At 36.9% G+C, this 22139-nt stretch overlaps 1 long non-coding RNA gene across 1 annotated transcript; it reads left to right on the forward strand.

Annotated features, from left to right (window-relative positions):
• The first annotated feature begins 3027 nt into the window (after positions 1–3027).
• Positions 3028–6984, forward strand: LOC145823378 (uncharacterized). Its single transcript, XR_014365669.1, has 3 exons — positions 3028–3097; positions 4583–4958; positions 5999–6984. It is a non-coding gene; the product is annotated as an uncharacterized LOC145823378 (long non-coding RNA).
• The last annotated feature ends 15155 nt before the right edge of the window (positions 6985–22139 follow it).

Raw genomic sequence — 22139 nt, forward strand, 5'->3', positions numbered from 1 at the left:
TTAATACATTTATTTTATTTTATGCAATCTGAGATTTTACATATGTATTTTGTGCCTAATTTTGCTTATACTTGCTTGATTATGGGATATCTATTAGGATACCTAATTTGAATTAGAAATTGAAATTAAAATTTAATTCAGATTAAATTAATTAGGAATAATCAGTTAGAATTGAGTGTGATTAATTAGACTTAAGCTTGTTTAATTAGTCTTAAACTTACTTAATTAACTTAAGCTAATCTAGCCCATATATGTGTGTTTAGAAAGGTTGAGCTCATAGTTTTTTATCATCCTTTTGCTGAAAATTTGAGAGTGAGAGAAGAGAGCTAGTTCTAGAGTGAGAAAGGAGGATTTGTGAAGAGAATTGTAGGAGAGTTCAAGAATTGTGTTAGAATTCTTCAAATTCAAGCTCTAGGTATGTCTTTAACCTCTAATTCTTGAATTTAATTCAATTAAGAAGTGCATTCAAGATGAGAATTAAGAATTTGTAAGAGGAATTGTAGAATTAACTTGAAGATGGTGGAAATTGGTTTAATATGGACATGCATGCATTACTTCATTATTTTTTAGTTTGATTTTCAAAACCCTTACGTGCATGAAGTTCACTCATTACTTCATATGTAGACATTTTGAAAGGAAATAGTTGAATTCTTTACATGCATGGCTAAATTATGAAGTTTTGAGTTTGGTTTTGTGAATTGAAAGAGGTTTTGGACCAGTAACTTGTAAAGGATCAAATATTCATGATTTATAAAGTGTTTCCATATGTTTGTACTAGCCATGCAAGCTTTTGGACTTCAAACTTGCGTTTTGAAAGCTAAAATTCTATTTTGAAAACCCAGATTTCGACCGCATCGCTCGAGCGGTGAAGTTACCGCTCGAGCTCACTTCATTGACATCCAATATTTTTGTAGAGGCATTGCACATCGCTCGAGGGACCAAAAGTTCGCTAAAGCGAACTCAATTTTCATTGCACTTGGCTCGAGCGACTGTCGAGCCTACACTACAAGAAATTACACTTTCAACGACTGAAAAAAATTTAGTTGCCAAAGGCACACGCATTAGCTACTAAAAGAAAATATGGTCAGCAAAGATGCAATCTTTAGCTACTAAAAATATTTGGTCGGCAAAAACACACTCTTTAGCTGTTAAAAAATAAATTTAGTTGGTATTTAGTTGACTTTTGGCTACTAATTACGGTTTAGTCGTTAAAAATAGGATTTTGGGAGACTAAAAAATAATTTGGTTGCTAATTGTAATCTTTAGCTATTAAAAATTTATTTTATTGCTATTTATTTCACTTTCGGCTACTAATTGTCTTTTAGTCGTGTAAAATAAGGTTTTGGGCGATTAAAAAATAATTTGGTCCCTAAATGTGTGATCTTTAGCTATGAAAATTTTATTTTATCGGTATTTATTTCACTTTCGACTACTAATTGTATTTTAGTCGTGGAAAATAAAGTTTTGGGCGATTAAAAAATAATTTGGTTTCTAAATGAGTGATCTTTAGCTATTAAAAAAAATTTAGTCGGTATTTTATTTATTTTTACCGACTCAAATTTAGTAGCCAATTGTGACGAAGAGTTTTGGAGGGAGGATTAAGGTTGCGTTTGGTAGAGTTTTGTAAATATGAATTGAGAGTATAAGTTGTATTTTGAGTTTGTGAGTTGTGAAATTGTGATTTGAGTGTAGAAAATTTGTTTGGTTATGATTTTTGAATAGAGTGTTGAATAGAGTTTTGAATTATATGTGGAATTGAGTTTTGAAAATTTGATGTGACATGTGAAATAATAAAATTTGTTTGGTGATGAGTTTTCAAAATAGTTTTCAAAACTTAATTCAACTTATAATTGATAATCAAACACACAACTCATAATTCGATATCCGTATTTTTGATCAACAGTCATAACCAAACTATTTTTAAAATACTCAAATAAAAAAATAAATTTTTTTGAATTAATTATTTTTAAGTAATTTTTTTGAATAATTTTTTTTTTCAAATAACTTCTATGTCAATTATTTTATTTAAATTAATTTTTCTGTCAATTCATTTTTTAGGCCTGTATAAACATTAAAAATATTTAGAAAATTAAAATATTAAAAATATTTAGAAAATTAAAATATTTACAATTAAAATATCAAAAATTAAAATTAAAATATTAAAATAGTTTTATGAAAATTAAAATATTAAAATATTCCTATAAAATAAAATAAAATATTTAAAATAAAAAAATAAAAAATATTTAAAATAAAAATTAAGTTGTTTTTGAGTTTTAAAAAGAGTTTTAAGTTGTGTGTTTGGTTATGAGTTTTGAAAAGTAATGATTATGGTTTGAAATGAGTTTTGAGAAATAAATGTAGAATTATAATTTGAAAGGTGCAATCAAATACCACACTCAAATCAGTGGTGAAACTATATTTTAAAATCTAAACCAATCAGAGCCTAAAATTTTCATGTTATTCCTAAATAAATTAGCGATGAAAATTTGTGGTTTGTCGGGAAAAAAAAGACTAAACAATATAGAAGTCGATTACCCTCTCTCTCTCTCACTCATGCCTCTGTCGCTCTGTTTCTCACTCACGCCTCTTCCCTCTTCTATATCTCTTTGCCCCCGTTTGTTTGGGGTCATACGGAGAGGATTGGAATTGATAGTGAGGTGAGACTACTATATGGAGTGTTTGTTTTGAGAGATGGGGAGGTGACTCCTAATCCCTTGGTATTAGTAAAGGCCTTGGAAGGGGGAATAGAAAGGAGGAGGTAGAGATGGTATTAGAAAAATAGTGACGGGATTATAAATTTTTTTATCATTTTTTATTTTTTATATATTGGGAATTTTTTTTAAATATTAATGTTTAATTTTTTTATTTGTTTTATTATTTTATATAAAAATAATTTAACAATTCCTACACTAACAACTATAATCAAAACAAACACAATTTTACTTAATCTCCTCACTATCGATCCCTTCACTATTAATCCCCTCACTATGAATCCCCTCCATTCTACCTCTGAAAACAAACGGGGCCTGTCTCCATCACAAGGGTTCCTAGAGCATCACCGCAAGGGTTGCAGGACCATCATCGCTTTGTCTCCTAGGTATGTCCTCTATTTCGTCTCTCTCGCATCTCTCTCCCTCTCGATTTCTCTGTCTCATTCTCACTGTCTCCCTCTCTCTCTCTGTCTGTGTTTATACACACACATATATATATATATATATATACACACACAAATCATATGTACGGAACTTTGATGCTTTATATAATCGATTATACATTGGTAATGTCATCCAAATATGGATATATTTAGTAGTATACATTGATTAGATGACAGTTGCTTGGGGTAAGATGTTATTGATATTAGGGAAATGCCGAATCTACTACCTGCCTTGCATGTTATTTGTTTTGCATCAAATGTTTACATGTTTGATGCCTACAGTGAGTAGTGTGATTTTGTGACACAGATCTTTTGGATCTTCTATCTATTGTTTTATTTTTTTATCTCCAAGGTCGAACATTTCAGGAAGTTCAATTATTGGTATTGCGTATTTTGGAAGCAAACTAAATTTTGAGGGTTTCAATTGTTTGTCCAGATGGCTATTGTTGATGATGTATAGAGGTCTTTATAGGGGTGTGCTCTGATCTATGCGAATTGGGTTTTAGGATTGTATCGTCTGATTGACTTCAATGGATCCATGTCGATCCTTCAGGTAGGTTACAATACTAATAAATATTTGAATCTCTGAACATCGAAATGAGAATTCAATAGCAGATGGAGAAATTAAGATCACAAAACTATACACCTCGTCTGACGGCGGAGGCATTAGAGCTGAGATTAGCTGAGTGTTAGACAAGATGCCACTTAATTTTGAGATTGTTGGGCTTATTTAGCTATAAGGCTGCTTTTCTTCTACAAATGCAGCAAACTAAAGCAACTGATGTTGGTTACTGGTTAGCATCATCTTTTGCTATTTGCAATCTGTTATGTCATCATGTTGTAAACTCGATATCTCCATCTGACCATGTCCATCATTTGCACACTAATAAAAACTTATTTGGTGGTTTGTAGCTTATCTATATAATTTTCAGAAAAAAATTATTGATTGGCTGATTTTTAATCGGAACAGACTGAGGTGTTGCATTGTCATTGGTTTGTGATAAAGTGGGGGTATCATTGCCCAATGAAACATTTCCTCCTCGGTTTTGGATCTAAATTTGATCCGGAAAATGGTTTTTTAATTTTTAATTAAAAAAGCCACCCTCGGGTGGTGGTTTGGTGATTAAGGACACAGGATTTGAGTCTGTGTAATAAAAAAAGCCACCGACTAAGATGCATATACTTTCATACATAGGCAAGATTCTTGGCCTTAGGCCACCCTATATATTAGTATCTCTTTCATTTTTGGTTATGTTTATATATATATATATATATATTCAGAAACAACATCATATGACCTCCAATTACTCATAAAACACTCAAAGTTGCAATATAATCGTAACAGTAATGTTTTTTTTTTTTTTTCTTTTCCTGCAAGCATATTTGTAATTTAATGGAATATTTCTTCCACATTTGATGCAATGGTAGATAAAAGTGTTTGGAGAGAAGAAAAAGTACTTACTTGGGTTTGGGATCGACCCACAAGCCTCTACCATAGCTGCATCACGAGCACGTGATAAGGACATGGAGGCAATGAGAGCTGAGATGCAGGCACTTTGTGAAGAGCAACAAAGAGATCGTGACGAGTTGATGAAAGAGCGAGAGAAGCCGAGAGATATTACAATGAGATGTTGAAAGAGCGAGAGGAGTGTGAGAGATGTTACAATGAGATGTTGAAAGAGCGGGAGCTGGGACAGAAAGCTCAGGAGGAGACAAATACAAAGGTTGAGCATCTGAATAACATAGTCGCCAAACTAACACACCTCTTGGGGGTGTAAGCTAGTCATTTGACGTTCACTGTTTGGTAAGAACAATTTTATTAATGTCATATATACTTTGTTAAAATATGTTAGCTTTAACAATTAATAGGACAGACAGTACGTAAATAGGACACGTAAGTTGGGAGTTAGAGTCGAGAATGTCTTAAACTTAGTCGAAAAAAGGCGTTTGGGGAGCGTAAATGCCAAACAACCCCCCAACCACTGTTGTGATGTAACGGAAAGCTTTCCGGTGCCAAATGTGATCTGTAGGGACAGACAATACGTAAATAGGACAGGTAGGTTGGGAGTTAGAGTTGAAAATGCCATAAACTTAGTCGAAAAAAGGAGTTCGAGGGGCGAAAATGCAAAACAGCCCCCCAGCCACTGTTGTGATGTAACGAGAAGCTTCCCAGTGCCAAATGTGACCTGTAGGGATAGGCGGTACATAAATAGGACATGTAGGTAGGGAGTTTGAGTTGAATATGCCATAAACTTAGCCGAAAAAAAGGCGTTCGGGGGGCGAAAATGCAAATTAGTGCACCAACCACTGTTGTGATGTAACGAGAAGCTTTCCGGTGCTAAATATGACCTGTAGGGACAGACGGTACATAAATAGGACACGTAGGTTGGGAGTTAGGGTCGAGAATGCCTTAAACTTAGTCGAAAAAAGGCGTTCGGGGGGCGAAAATGTAAAACAGCCCCCCAACCATTGTTGTGATGTAGCGGGAAGCTTCCTGGTGCCAAATGTGACCAGTAGGGACAGACGTTACGTAAATAGGACACGTAGGTTGGGAGTTAGAGTCGAAAATGCCATAAACGTAGTCGAAAACGACGTTCGGGGCTCAAAAATGGAAAAATATGTATTAATTATGTACAATGATTACTTGTAAAATATTACTAGTTGGGTAATACATGAGTTGGAGTTTTACATATTTTTCTTTCATATGTATTCGAGTATGCAAAACTAATGATTACTTTGAAAAGATTAATTAAGCTCGAGTTGTGTATGTTTTTTTTTTTGTTTTTTATAATTTTAAATATGCCAATATTTAGTCAATACTAATGATTAATTTTATTTTTACAGATGATTTTTGACGTGCACCTCTGGATACGACTTTTTTTGGCAAGTACGGAGGAAGACATTGTTTTAATACCTTCGTCCTTATAATTGTTTGTAAAAATTACATTTTTGGCGTGGTACATATCTAAAAAATGGCGTGATACAGATTACCATTGGACGTGGTACAAATTAGTTTTTGGGACGGTACAGATAAAATTTTTGGTGTGGTACAGATTAGTCTTTTGGAATGATACAGATTACCTTGTGGATATTAAGGGGTTGTTTGGGGTGTCCTAAATAAGTGCACTTTTTGTCTTTTTGGACTAAAAAGTTGAGGAAAAAATATGGACTTTTGGGTTAACTTTTTGATTTTTTATAGAAAAATGTGTATTAAAAAATTACATAAATAAGTGTATAGAGGAATAAAGTAATGGTATAGGCCGTACGGTTGGAAGCAGCGCAGCAGAGGGTGTGTAGGAGATTGATTCTCTACTTTTCGGGCATAAATTGGTCGGTTCTGTTCGGCCCATGGGGGCCACCACAGGTCCCGTTTTACTAATCGGAACAGTTCAATGTGTAGAACTTGTCGAGTACTATATGCTTGTAAAAAATCACGTTGATTGGATATCGATAGCTATCTGATCGTATTAGTTTTTTTTGTTAAATGTTAACTATAACACCATCCATTTTTATACAAAACTGATTTGATCATATATTTAGCGATATTCGATAGACATGATTTTTTATAGGCATATAGTACTAGACGAGTTTTACATATTGAACAGTTCAAATTATCAAAATGGGACCCATGGTGGGCCCCCACGGGCCCAGCTCTACCATCCAATTTAATGAATATTTTACTCCCTATTTTTTTTTCCCCCCAATCACTGACGGGTCCATCACATCAGTACCTTGTTAATTGTATTTTTTTTATTTGTATTATTATGTGTATATTATTTTTTTAATATTTTTTTTAATGAATAGTGATAACTGTTTAACTTTTTTGATAACTTTTTGACTTTTTAGATTTTTTGAGAGTTCCCAAACCAGCCCTAAATTTGGTTAATCATCTGTTATGAATGGAATTATATTTTTGAGGTTGGATTATATATTTGGTTTGTATGGAATTCCTATTACATTTAGAATTTGACGTTGAATATGAATTTTTTGTTGAATGGTTGACAATATAATCAGTATTCATGGATTATTTTGTTTATACAGGGCACAAGTTGCACCAATAATGGAATAAATGGGACTTACGTGTAGGTCATAATAAGTGGATTTATTGTCCAATAGGTCCGATGATAATTAGTGACATTTTTAATTAAACACTATTAAAAAAAAGTCATACATTGTTAATTTTCAGTGATATTATGAAAATTTTGCCACAAAAAATGTAACTCATTATAAGTTTTAGCGATAGTTTAAAAAAATCGCCACAAAAAGTCACTAATTCACAACTTTTAGCGATAATTTAAAAAATTAGTCGTAGAAAAACGTCATTAATTGTATGTTTTAGAATTTATAAAAATCATGACAAAAAAAAGTCACTAATTATTAATTTTTAGTTATATGTGTAAAAAATCGTCACAAAAAAATTATTTTTAGTTACGATTTTATCAAGATTTATTTTCAATAGGATTTGATAGGAATTAAATCCAATTATTAGAACCTATTGGTAGTTTACCCGAATAAATACAGGTGGTACAGAAATTAAATTTTAAAAAAAAATTATACAGTTTTTGGTGACTAAATACGTTGGTAGCCAAAATACAAGCAAAGGTTTTGTTGACTAAATATTTGGTAGTAAAAAAGAAAAAATGGCTTTTGGCGACCAAATAGTAGTGAAAAAAAAAATTAGAATGACAGAAAAAACTATTGCCGACTAAATATTTTAGTCACGAAAAAATACGGAATCCTTCGGCGACTAAAATGTTTGGTCGTAAAAAGAATGAAATGAAAATATGTAGTCTTTTGGTGACTAAAATATGTAGTCGTTAAAACTAACAACGGCTAAAGTATTTGGTTGCTAAATGTATTATTATATTACAAACTAAAATGTGTAGTCACTAAATGTATAATTATTTCCAACAAAAGTTTGTGTTGGTGACTAAATCTTGCAGTCTCTAATAGTTGAATTTATTTTTATGTTAGAACTTTCGGCGACCAATATGTTAGTCGCCAAAAGGTGACCTTTGGCAACTAATACCAGTTTAGTAGCCTAAAGTTTTACATTAGCGACCAAATTACAATTTAGTCGCCAATAGTATCGCCGACAAGGTTTAGCCGACCACCTGGGCGACAAAAAGTTTTAGTCGCCATTGACTTTCAACGACCAAAAAAGGGGGCTTTGGCGACTAATATTTTAGTTGCTAAATGTGTCATTTCTTGTAGTGCTAGATTTCGAGCATCTAATACTTTTGCGGACGGACTGACCGCTCGAGCGAACACCCTGTTTTCAGCAACTTTTGAAAAATACTTTAATATGCATATTTTCATTCCCATGTCCTTTTAGGCATTCTTGGACATTGTTTATGCATCATTAATGAAGGAATAAGTTGGAAACCATTTCAGAAATTGAATTGAATCGGAATAGGATTGGATTAAATAATTATTGAGTGGTATGTTTCATTGTATCTTTGTTATCTGTTTTGTGTAGGTTGGTCACCTGAAACTTAACATTAGTTCAAACCACTGTGAGTAGTATCTCTATAAAGATATGTTCAAAATGTGTTTCAAAATTGTCACATGAATGATATTTTGAAATTTTATTTTTATATATGAATGAATGAATGTCTTTTTTGAAATGTATTCGTGACATCTTTTAATGAGGCTCTTGCTTGGGAGACACAATACCATGGCCCTTCGATTATTGGAATTACAGAGATCTCTGATATTTGACCTGAGCAGTCCCTTCGCTAGACCTAGATGATCCCTTTGATATAGGCCTTTTTGGCCCCTATGTTACTCTATTCACGTATGATGTTTTGATAATAGCTTTCGATATGGCAAATGCTTTGTTTGAATTCGATATATGATTCATTTGGAACATAAGACATGTTTTATATTGTGATAGACTTCATTCATTAACCTCTTTATTTTGGTATTTGTTGGCTTTTTTAGCTTTCGAAGGTTATTATTGCAATTGCGAGCGTGCCGGCAAGGATTGAAATCCTTACAGATTAAATTCAAGTCAATTATCAAGCGATTGCGTTGACGGTTCTTTTGCCTCAACGAAGAGGACTTCAAAATTGTCAAGTGTAGAGAAAAGAAAAAGAAAAAGTAAAAGTAGAAAGAGGGACGAAGAAAGATGATTGAGTGAACAATCGAAATAATAATTACTTACCTCTACTCTTATGCTTCGAAAAGGAAGTACATAAAATGCTTCGAAATGGAAATGCTGAAAATAAATGCTTTGAAATATAAATCTATGTTAAATTACTGCTTCGAAATATAAATCTATGTTAAACTACTCATAAGATAAGGAAAATGACAAGAAATATTGAAATCAATTGTCTTTGATTATGAATTCTCGGATCATTACAATGTAGCCATTAATGGCTATTTATAGAGGAAAAAATACAACAATAACTACTTAGTAACTACCCATTTCTTCCATCTTCATTATTGTCTTGCCATGTGTCCTCCCACTCATCCACTTTGTCCTTCATATTCTCCATCATCTCTATAACTTCTTTTAACTTCCAAATGAATAAGAGGATGCCACGTGTTCTGCAATTATATAAACAATAAATAATAAAAATTGCAGATTTATGGTGCCAACATTACCTCCCGCGGCCCTTAAAAATGATGTTTACTTGAATTTTTGAAGGGCCGAACCAAACACATGACTAATCTAAGCAATAAAGTGCTTCGAATAATGTCAATAAAGTGTTTCGAATGATATAATAGCACCAATAAAGTGTTTCGAATGAGTATGAAATCATGACTAGATGACTCGAATTATGACTAGTAACAAGCTTCGAAAGTGGCATAAAGGACCAAAATCATTCTTCGAAGGTCGATGGAGCCGACAAAGGACGAATTACATCCTCACAACCACCATTATTATTTCTTCGAAGCTGTTGTTAATACCAGATAGAGTGCTTCGAAGCTTACAAAATTATGGCAAAACGGCTTTCGAAGCAACTTATGGCAAAACGACTTTCAAAGCTGTTTTTGGCCAACATTGTGGTTATTCAAATCTTATATGTTCTGGTTCACACATAATTAATGAAAATATTAATTTTGTGCTTCGAACCAATTATTAATTCTTTGAAGACACCAAAACTGTTGTTCTTCGAACCAACTTATCATGCCAAAAATAGGCATTATTCGACAACTAATTAATTGCTATTTTACATATATTTGAAGAGAGGTACACATTTCGAAAGTTTTCTCGCCCCATGTTACATTTCGAAGGTGTTTATTGATAATAAAACCACCATTCGAAAGTCACATATATTACTAAAGGATCAAAGTCGTCATTCGAAAGTGCTCACGACATCTCTTCGAACTAAATCCAAAGAGTTGGATTATTATGAAATTAGTTTGGCATTTTAACAAGCCATTAATGGCTATAAAATGATATTTCAATGAATAACATGCTTTGAAGTGTCTTGGGACATATTTCGAAGGTAACCACAAAACCAAATGATGATGGCTTTATGGATCAACCATATTTTTGGCCCAATATATTTCAATAATGAAATATTATTTGCTAGCCATTCCATCAAAGTCAACGTTTGATGTGATTCACAAATCCAAAATAGATTTTGAACAACAAAAATCATGGTATAGCGCGACCATAAAAATTCATACTTTTTGATAGGGCTGAGCAAGGAATCCGTGAAATCCGTAATCCGATCCAGTCCAGTCCAATCCGATAGGTTTGGATTGATTTTTTGAATCCGTGGTTCGGTTCCGGATTGAACAATTAAAAATCCATAGTCCACGGATTGGTTCCGGATTGAACTCCACGGTTTCGGATTGGAACCGATCCGAACCGTATACAAATAGTCTATATTTTTATTATACATCCTCCCCATAGTATCTTCTCTTATTCCATATAAAACCTAAACTCAAACCTAAACCCGCATAATATCTTCTTTTATAACTTTTGTTTGTTAGTTTTTAGTTTTAATTTGTAATGGTTTAAATACTTATGGTGAAACCAATTTTCTTATAGTTGTTTAAATTCTAGAACAGTATGTCGCTATTATAGAAAGACACGTTGCTATTGTGGAACTAATATAGCGCTATGTTTATGTTCTTATGAAATTAAAGTGTTATATATACATTTTTTTGTTATTTAATTATGTGAATCCGTAGTCCTAAACCGATCCAATCCGTGTTTAAATGGATTGGTTCGGATTGGTTTCATGATTTAAACGGATTGGATTGGTTTCAATTTTTCAGGAACCGTAAATAACGGATTGGTCCTAGTTTTACCCCTAATCCGGTCCAATCCGGACCATGCTCACCCCTACTTTTTGACACTTTCAAAAATTTTGAATTCATGAACAGTGGCTTGTTCATTATTCTTGACCATGTTTGGTTTAAAAACATGACTTTCACCGAATTGATTTTCATAATTCTTTGGCAAAGTGGGTTGTTTTTCCATGTTAGCCATTAATGGCTTATGAAAATCTCCCATAAGAATGTTATTTTCATGATTTGACTCTCTAAAAATTGGTTTTTGGAACCCCCGAGTCATGTATGAAACATCATTCTTAGCCAAATTTGGCTCAAAAATATGCTCTTTCGTTATGTTAATTTCATAATTTGGCTCTTTAAAAATGGACTCTTGAACCCCCGAGCCATTGATGAAATCAACTCTTTACTTTTGCTATTTTTAACTATGGAAAAATTCTGAAAAAATTCACTGATTCCGACCATTAAGGCCTCAGTTAAAGACTTGGTAGTGAGAGTTGATAATTCATCATTCCATTGGCGAATTTCCATATCAAGTTGATGAATTTCTCCAATTAAATGGTGTCTTTTTTCTTCCACCAAATAATATTGTAAGGGATGAAAATTTATTTCATCAAGAAAATGAATCTCTTTTTGAAGATCCAAAATTTCTTGTTTACGCCAATAAATTTCATCTAGGCTATTTGAAATGGACAAATCCAATTCATTTTTCAGTTATTACACTTGACGTCCCACCGGGCGTGCCAAAAATATATGTTGGCTTTTTTGGCTTTCGAAGGTTATTATTGTAATTGCGAGCGTGCCAACAAGGATTGAAATCCTTACAGATTAAATTCAAGCCAATTATCAAGTGATTGCGTTGACGATTCTTTTGCCTCAACGAAGAGGACTTCAAAATTGTCAAGTGTAGAGAAAAGAAAAAGAAAAAGTAAAAGTAGAAAGAGGGACGAAGAAAGATGATTGAGTGAACAATCAAAGTAATAATTACTTACCTCTACTCCTATGCTTCGAAAAGGAAGTGCATAAAATGCTTCGAAATGGAAATGCTGAAAATAAATGCTTCGAAATATAAATCTAAGTTAAACTACTGCTTCGAAATATAAATCTATGTTAAACTACTCCTAAGATAAGGAAAATGACAAGAAATATTGAAATCAGTTGTCTTTGATTATGAATTCTAGGATCATTACAATGTAGCCATTAATGGTTATTTATAGAGGAAAAAATACAGCAATAACTACTTAGTAATTACCTATTTATTTCATCTTCATTCTTGTCTTGCCATGTGTCCTTCCACTCATCCACTTTGTCCTTCTTATTCTCCATTATCTCTATAACTTCTTTTAACTTCCAAATGAATAAGAGGATGCCACGTGTCCTGCAATTATATAAACAATAAATAATAAAAATTATAGATTTATGGTGCCAACAATATTACTCACTGGGCTCCAGCTCACTCCTCTTCCTTATATATATATAGGTGAGCACGTGGATCGTCAAGTCTAGAGTTGCTTTTGGGGAGTCTACCTTTTTGAGAAGCCGTTTGTGAAGTGCCTCCGTGATGGGGCGTGCTTAGTCTTTGGAGGAGCCAAGCTTTTGTCAATCCTTTGTGAAGTCTTTTGTTTATGCTTTTTGAAGAACTTGTTTGTACATGTGAAGTTGAAAGTTTAAGTTTATTGTAAATATTACAATGGAATATATGAATGAAATCCAAGTTTCTTATGAAGTTTGTCATATAAGCACCGCTTAATGGACTTGTTTATTATTGTTAATACTTCCGCTATGCTCTGTAATTTATTAGATGATTTGTATTTATCTTTGAGGCCGAAAGTAATCTAAGATTACTGAATAGTCATAACCTAAACCTCTAGGGATGTATTTAGGTTGTGACAAGTCCACTACTTCATTTGCAATCATCATCCCATCAAAAATATTTATACCTCCTAAGAAAGCAGTTTGGACTTCACTGATGATGTAACAACCCTCACCTTACTCTTGTCATACTTGCATACATTCTTGCATGGTCTTGCTTTATTATGTTAATTGGAAGGATTTGTTTGCCTTGTTTTGTTAGTATTACTTGCGTGATCTTGTCCCTTGTTCGGTGTGTGCGTAGCCGAGGTCATCTTGAGCTTAGTCCGCCTTTGAACCTTGTACTTAGATTTGTTTTGAGATCTTGTTCAACCCCATCTTCACATCGGGCATTCATTGCCGAGATGCTTTGCACTTAGTGAACCTTGTCCTTGGGCAGGTATGGCCTAGGCCGAGATGTGGCACAGCTTAGTCAAGTGTCGTCCTCCCTAGCCGATGTTTTGTTATCCTGTTGCTGGATCCTTGATTTGAGCCGATGTCATCTTATTGCCGATGTGTCTTACCCGAGCTTGCTGCATACGCTTTGTCAGAGACTTGTCTTGTCTATCAATCACCTTTTTGGAGCTGAACCAACCCGATAACGCCACGTGTCCGAGCTGATTGTTAAGGCAGCCGGCAGACCTTGAAACAAATCATTTTCTTGTCTCAAATCCTTGTTTTAGAGAGAGAAGCTCTAGAGAGGAGGAAGAAGAGTTCTTGAGTGAGAGTAGTCTTCCAAGCTTGATCTTCGTGGCTTGAACCGTTAGATTCGAGCTTTGGGGTAAGATTCTTGATCTCCTTTGGTTGTTCTTGCTGAATATCTAGCTGCATTGCATGATCGGATCTGTTTTGCATGGCATGCATTGTTTTGAAGTTGGTTTTGGAAAGAGAAAATGGTTTTTCATGTGTTCTTGAAGAAAATCTCGTTTTGATTCGAAAGTTGGAACGGAAACCATGTTTTTGTGTTTGTTCTTGCATGACTTTCTTGAATGGGTACCCAGGTCCATATTTTGAACTCTTGGCATGAAAACTCAGATTTTTGTAACAAGTTGTGAGCTTGCATCCATCTTTCAAATGATCATGTTCTTCATATTCTTCAAAAGGAAAACCCAGGTTTCCCTGACCTTGTTTAGCGGGACCTCGGCGTAGTCCTGAACGGTACCCAGTGTGTCTTCGTGAAACGGGAGCAGTGATTAAGCTTCCAGCTTGTTTTGCTTTGTCTTTGACTTGGATCTGGCAAGAATGCCGAGATCATTTGCATGTATATAGAGCTTGCTTTGAGAATGTGACTTGCCATGTGATTGTAGGTCCTTGATATTTGCTTCGAGTCTACACCTGAAGAACTAGGTGAGTGGTATTATTGATAAAGCTATGTTATACTTGTTTTGATAAATCTTGCTTGCCTTGTTTTGACAAAAGTATTTTGTTAGCATGAATAAATAGCTCTTGTTTTGATGTGTCAAGTATACTCCTTGTTGATGCCATCTTTGAAAAGGATACGATCCTTGTTAAATCGGGCTACGGGCCTAAGTAACACAAGTCCCTTGTGCTGGAGGACTCTAAACTTTCGCAGTACTAAGTATAAAAGGATACGGTCCTTGTTAAATCGGGCTACGGGCCTAAGTAACACAAGTCCCTTGTGCTGGAGGACTCTAAACTTTCGCAGTACTATGTGTAAAAGGATACGGTCCTTGTTAAATCGGGCTAAGGGCCTAAGTAACACAAGTCCCTTGTGCTGGAGGACTATAAACTTTCGCAGTACCTTTGACCAAACGATTACGGATCGTACAGCCCTTGATACTTGATGATGAATACGGTTCATCCCTTGCTTCGCCGATGTTATGATACTTGAATGATGAATACGGTTCATCCCTTGCTTCGCCGATGTTATGATACTTGAATGATGAATACGGTTCATCCCTTGCTTCGCCGATGTTATGATACTTGAATGATGAATACGGTTCATCCCTTGCTTCGCCGATGTTATGATATTTGATTGATGAATACGGTTCATCCCTTGCCTTGCTAAAGTTGATGAGTTTTGTTTTCGAAGGACCTCGGCTATATTCATGCAAAACCTTTATTATTAGTACCATTCACTGAGTATTTGTACTCACCCCTCTATATATATGTAGGTGATGAGCAGGACGGCGGCGACGCCTAGATCGTTTTGGATGCTTGTTTTGGATTCGTGCTTGTGTCGGCTTTGCTTTTGTATTTACGTCGGCGATGCCTTTCATTGCATGTCGGAAAATCTTGAAAATCATGCTTCTTGACTTGTATTTATTGTATTTTGTATATGTCGGCTCGAGAAGCCTTTTGATCAAGATGTAACTCATATTTTGCTTACTGTATTTAAATTGTAAAGATGAATGACATTGCATTTGATCTATGCACAGCTCTTATGGACGACTTGTATTTTGATTTACTTCTTCCGCAATCATGAGCCCCGTTCCTTATCACTCTGATTATATTAAGTTTTTGAAAGTTGGCCTTCGGTAATTACGGATTACTGGCCATCACGGCACCAAACTACTAGGGGCGGTTTGGGGTCGTGACAGAATGGTATCAGAGCACAAGTTCCTCGGTATACGTTAATCACACACTTTGAGTCCTAAAGAGCATAGGATTTCCCTTAGAAAGATGTTAGGGTTGCATCATGGTATTTGTTGTTTGAGTGAGGTGTGCATTGTCTTGATATGCTTATTTGTTGCTTGCCTACGTGGTTATTTGCTTATTTGTTTTAAAGTCATACTTTGCACGATCATAGCATCATGAGAAGAGGTAAACCTCCAATCGGCCGGGATCAGCCCGAAGACAGAATGGATAGACTGGAAAGATTGGTTGAAGGTTTGGCCCGCGAGTTGAGGCAAACCAGACAGCAGTTCGCTAGTGCTACGTCGACTCAGGCCGAGCAGACCAACGGCCGAAATGTAGTTCCACCTCCTCCAGTGCCGCAGGTTCCCCCGCAACCAGCCTTATATGGGGATGGCACGATTGCTTTGATCAGGGAGTTCAAGAAAATGAGACCACCGAGGTTCTCTGGGGGTATAGAGCCGATGAAGGCTGAAGCATGGGTTTTGGAAATGGAGAAGTTATTCGAGATCTTCCCTAGCACCGACGCTCAGAAAGTGACGTTGGCAGCATTCACATTAGATGATGACGCCCGCAGGTGGTGGATGATGGTTAGAGGGAGCAATCCAGATTTGACCTGGACCCGATTCTTAGAGTTGTTCTACAAGAAGCATTTTCTCCTAAGTGTTCGAAACCGCAAGGCTACCGAATTTCATACTCTGACGCAAGGCAACAGAACAGTGGCGGAATATGACCGCGCTTTCACTGAACTGGTAAGGTTTGTACCTCACATGACCAACGATGAATATATGAAGGCCAGGAAGTTCGAGTGTGGGCTTCGTGGACCGATTCAAGACCGGGTCAACTTGCTTGATATGCCAACTTATGCCGAAGTATTGGACAAAGCCATTCAGGCCGAAGCTAATCTGAACCGATACCAGAGCTCAGGAGAAAACCAGCGAAAGAGGCAGAACTATGACAATCGCCGAGGACAGTTGAGCACCAAGAAGAAAATGAACATGGGCAGTACTAGTAACCTAAGGCAGGAAGGGAGCGCTAAGCCGATGTGTTCGGATTGTGGGAAACAGCATTTCGGGATCTGTCGACGAACGTCTGGAGCTTGTTATGAATGTGGCGAGATGGGCCATTACGTGAGGGATTGCCCCAAAACAAAGGCTGATAACAACAAGAAAGGAGAGAATACCGCGGGTTCCGTTCAGAAGGGAAATGCTGGGAAAGGACAGATGAGACAGGGCAGAGTGTTTGCATTAGTACCAGGAGACACTCAGAATGCTGAGGCAGTAGTGTCAGGTATACTTCTAATTTGCTCCCAAGATGCTTATGTGTTGATTGATTCGGGTTCTACTCATTCGTTTATATCTACTAAGTTTGCCGCGAAAATTAATAGAGAACTAGAGCCCCTTGATTACGTGTTGTCTGTATCTACTCCATCTGGGAGATCTATGTATGTTGCATCCATTTACAGAGCATGTGTTGTTGTGATTGAGAATGTTGAGTTATTAGTAGATCTAATGCCTCTAGACCTAGCTCATTTTGATATTATACTGGGAATGGACTGGTTAGTTGCAAACGACGCATCTATTAATTGTGTTTCGAAGAGTGTCACACTGAGACCCCCAAACCTAGCCGAGATTACTTTCCAGGGTAAAGGGGTAGTGCCCCCACCTTACTTGATTTCGTCCATTAAGGCCTGTAAGTTAATTCAGAAGGGGTGTCGAGGTTACTTGTGTAGTATACTGAGTGATCCAAATGGAAATGTTAACTTAGCCGACATCCCGATTGTTAATGATTTCCCCGACGTCTTTCCAGACGAATTGCCTGGCCACTTGACCGATAGAGAAATAGAGTTTACAGTTGACATCATGTCAGGGACACAGCCGATCTCCAAAACACCTTATAGGATGGCACCAGCTGAACTTAGAGAATTGAAACTGCAATTGCAAGAGTTGTTAGATAAGGGATTTATTAGGCCGAGCACTTCACCATGGGGAGCACCTGTTTTATTTGTTAAGAAGAAGGATGGCACACTCCGTCTTTGTATTGACTATAGAGAACTCAATAAAGTCACCATTAAGAACAAGTACCCGTTACCTAGAATTGATGATTTGCTTGATCAGTTACAAGGAGCACGAGTCTTTTCTAAGATCGACCTTCGGTCTGGTTACCATCAGCTTAAAGTTAAAGCCGAAGATGTTGAGAAGACTGCTTTTCGAACAAGATATGGCCACTACGAGTTTTTAGTAATGCCTTTTGGAGTGACCAATGCCCCTGCTGCATTTATGGATTTAATGAACAGAATCTTCAAACCATATTTAGATGAATTTGTAGTTGTTTTCATTGATGACATATTGATCTATTCCAAGAGTGATATTGAACATGAAAACCATTTGAGACTTGCCTTGCAGATTTTGAGAGAACGGAAATTGTATGCGAAGTTTAACAAGTGTGAGTTTTGGCTTTCTACCATCTCATTTTTGGGTCATTTGATTAATGAAGAGGGTATTTCAGTAGATCCTAGCAAAGTTGAAGCCGTAGTAAATTGGCCGAAGCCGACTAATGTGTCCGAGATTCGTAGTTTCCTGGGTTTGGCAGGTTATTACAGAAAGTTTGTGAAGGATTTCTCAAGGATTGCAATTCCGTTAACGCAACTGACTAAGAAGGGAACACTGTATGAATGGACTAAAGATCGGGAGTCAGCCTTCCAGGAACTGAAGACGAGGTTAATTACAGCACCAGTACTGGTACTACCATCAGGTAACGAAGAGTTTCATGTCTATAGTGATGCATCGCATAAGGGTTTGGGTTGTGTATTAATGCAAAAGGGTAAGGTTATAGCTTATGCATCACGTCAGTTGAAACCTCATGAGAAAAACTATCCTACCCACGATTTAGAATTAGCGGCCGTAGTATTTGCTTTGAAGATTTGGCGCCACTATTTGTATGGAGCTACTTGTCAGGTTTTTACAGATCATAAGAGCTTAAAGTATCTATTCACTCAGAAGGAATTGAATTTGAGACAGAGACGGTGACTTGAATTGTTGAAAGACTATGATATGCAAATTCAATATCACCCGGGAAAAGCCAACAGTGTAGCCGACGCTTTGAGCAGAAAGTCAGATGGAAATTTGGCGTGCTTGACCATGATGACAGTGGAGCCGACTATTGTTGATGAGGTAAAAACAAGACAGATGGAAGATGACTTCTTCAAGAAAATAGCCGAGGAGATTGACACAAGGCCGAGACCAGGTTATACCATCGAGAATCAAGTGCTCAAGTTTGAGGGAAGGTTATGCGTGGCCGACATCCCAGAGTTAAAGAGGAAAATTTTGCAGGAAGCTCATGGTTCTAAGTTTGCCGTCCATCCAGGGAACACCAAAATGTATCAAGATGTGAAGCAGACCTTCTGGTGGCCAAATATGAAGAGAGAAATAGCCGAATTCGCGTCCCAGTGTTTACATTGTCAGCAGGTGAAAGTAGAACATCAAAGACCAGCAGGACTTCTTCAACCTTTGCCGATTCCCGAGTGGAAATGGGAGCACATCTCCATGGATTTTGTGATTGGGTTGCCGAAAACACCAAAGGGTATGGATTCAATTTGGGTTGTTGTGGATAGGTTAACTAAGTCAGCACACTTTCTACCCGTTAAGACTACCTTCAACGCCAATCAACTTGCCTTGCTATATGTGAACGAGATTGTCAGACTTCATGGAGTGCCGATGTCAATTGTTTCAGACCGAGATCCTAAATTTGTTTCTAGATTTTGGCAGAGTTTACAGAGGGCTTTTGGAGCCGAGCTGAGATTTAGTACAGCTTTTCATCCCCAGGCAGATGGGCAAACCGAGAGGACAATTCAGACGCTTGAAGATATGCTTAGACTTTGTGTGTTGGACTTCCAAGGAAGTTGGGGAGCACATTTGCCCTTAATAGAATTCGCTTACAATAACAGTTATCAAGCTAGCATTGGCATGGCGCCGTATGAAGCCTTGTATGGAAGAAAATGTAGGTCGCCGATATGTTGGACCGAAGTCGGAGACAGAACTCTGCTTGGTCCCGAATTGATTCAAGTGACAACAGAGAAGATTAAACTTATCCAACAGAGGATTAGAACTGCCCAGAGCCGACAAAAGAGCTACGCCGACCAGAGAAGGAATGAGTTAGAGTTCGAAGTTGGGAATCATGTATTCCTGAAGGTTTCACCAATGAAAGGGGTTTCCAGATTTGGAAGGAAAGGTAAGTTAGCACCTCGCTATATTGGGCCATTTGAAATTCTTGAGAGAATTAATTCCGTCGCCTACAGACTTGCTTTGCCACCGGATTTGAGCCAAGTCCATAATGTGTTTCATGTTTCGATGTTGAGAAAATACGTCCGAGATCCACTACATGTAATTGATCATTCTGAGATCACGGTTAATGAGGATTTGGGCTACAAGGAGAAGCCAATGAGGATTATTGACCGACAAGTGAGGCAATTGAGGAACAGAGCGATACCGATGGTAAAGGTCGAATGGAAGGAGCATTATGGCACAGAAGCCACGTGGGAAAAGGAAGAGGATATGAGAATCCGTTATCCGGAGTTGTTCTGGGAACAAGGTAATCTAAGTTTGGAGACCAAACTTCCTTAAGGGGGGTAGGATGTAACAACCCTCACCTTACTCTTGTCATACTTGCATACATTCTTGCATGGTCTTGCTTTATTATGTTAATTGGAAGGATTTGTTTGCCTTGTTTTGTTAGTATTACTTGCGTGATCTTGTCCCTTGTTCGGTGTGTGCGTAGCCGAGGTCATCTTGAGCTTAGTCCGCCTTTGAACCTTGTACTTAGATTTGTTTTGACATCTTGTTCAACCCCATCTTCACCTCGGGCATTCATTGCCGAGATGCTTTGCACTTAGTGAACCTTGTCCTTGGGCAGGTATGGCCTAGGCCGAGATGTGGCACACCCCGGCCAAGGTGTGGCACAGCTTAGTCAAGTGTCGTCCTCCCTAGCCGATGTTTTGTTATCCTGTTGCTGGATCCTTGATTTGAGCCGATGTCATCTTATTGCCGATGTGTCTTACCCGAGCTTGCTGCATACGCTTTGTCAGAGACTTGTCTTGTCTATCAATCACCTTTTTGGAGCTGAACCAACCCGATAACGCCATGTGTCCGAGCTGATTGTTAAGGTAGCCGGCAGACCTTGAAACAAATCATTTTCTTGTCTCAAATCCTTGTTTTAGAGAGAGAAGCTCTAGAGAGGAGGAAGAAGAGTTCTTGAGTGAGAGTAGTCTTCCAAGCTTGATCTTCGTGGCTTGAACCGTTAGATTCGAGCTTTGGGGTAAGATTCTTGATCTCCTTTGGTTGTTCTTGCTGAATATCTAGCTGCATTGCATGATCGGATCTGTTTTGCATGGCATGCATTGTTTTGAAGTTGGTTTTGGAAAGAGAAAATGGTTTTTCATGTGTTCTTGAAGAAAATCTCGTTTTGATCCGAAAGTTGGAACGGAAACCATGTTTTTGTGTTTGTTCTTGCATGACTTTCTTGAATGGGTACCCAGGTCCATATTTTGAACTCTTGGCATGAAAACTCAGATTTTTGTAACAAGTTGTGAGCTTGCATCCATCTTTCAAATGATCATGTTCTTCATATTCTTCAAAAGGAAAACCCAGGTTTCCCTGACCTTGTTTAGCGGGACCTCGGCGTAGTCCTGAACGGTACCCAGTGTGTCTTCGTGAAACGGGAGCAGTGATTAAGCTTCCAGCTTGTTTTGCTTTGTCTTTGACTTGGATCTGGCAAGAATGCCGGGATCATTTGCATGTATATAGAGCTTGCTTTGAGAATGTGACTTGCCATGTGATTGTAGGTCCTTGATATTTGCTTCGAGTCTACACCTGAAGAACTAGGTGAGTGGTATTATTGATAAAGCTATGTTATACTTGTTTTGATAAATCTTGCTTGCCTTGTTTTGACAAAAGTATTTTGTTAGCATGAATAAATAGCTCTTGTTTTGATGTGTCAAGTATACTCCTTGTTGATGCCATCTTTGAAAAGGATACGGTCCTTGTTAAATCGGGCTACGAGCCTAAGTAACACAAGTCCCTTGTGCTGGAGGACTCTAAACTTTCGCAGTACTAAGTATAAAAGGATACGGTCCTTGTTAAATCGGGCTACGGGCCTAAGTAACACAAGTCCCTTGTGCTGGAGGACTCTAAACTTTCGCAGTACTATGTGTAAAAGGATACGGTCCTTGTTAAATCGGGCTAAGGGCCTAAGTAACACAAGTCCCTTGTGCTGAAGGACTATAAACTTT

Source organism: Camellia sinensis, chromosome 4, assembly GCF_055761805.1.
Source record: "Camellia sinensis isolate YWXY chromosome 4, ASM5576180v1, whole genome shotgun sequence".
In the NCBI taxonomy this organism is placed as follows: Eukaryota; Viridiplantae; Streptophyta; class Magnoliopsida; order Ericales; family Theaceae; genus Camellia; species Camellia sinensis.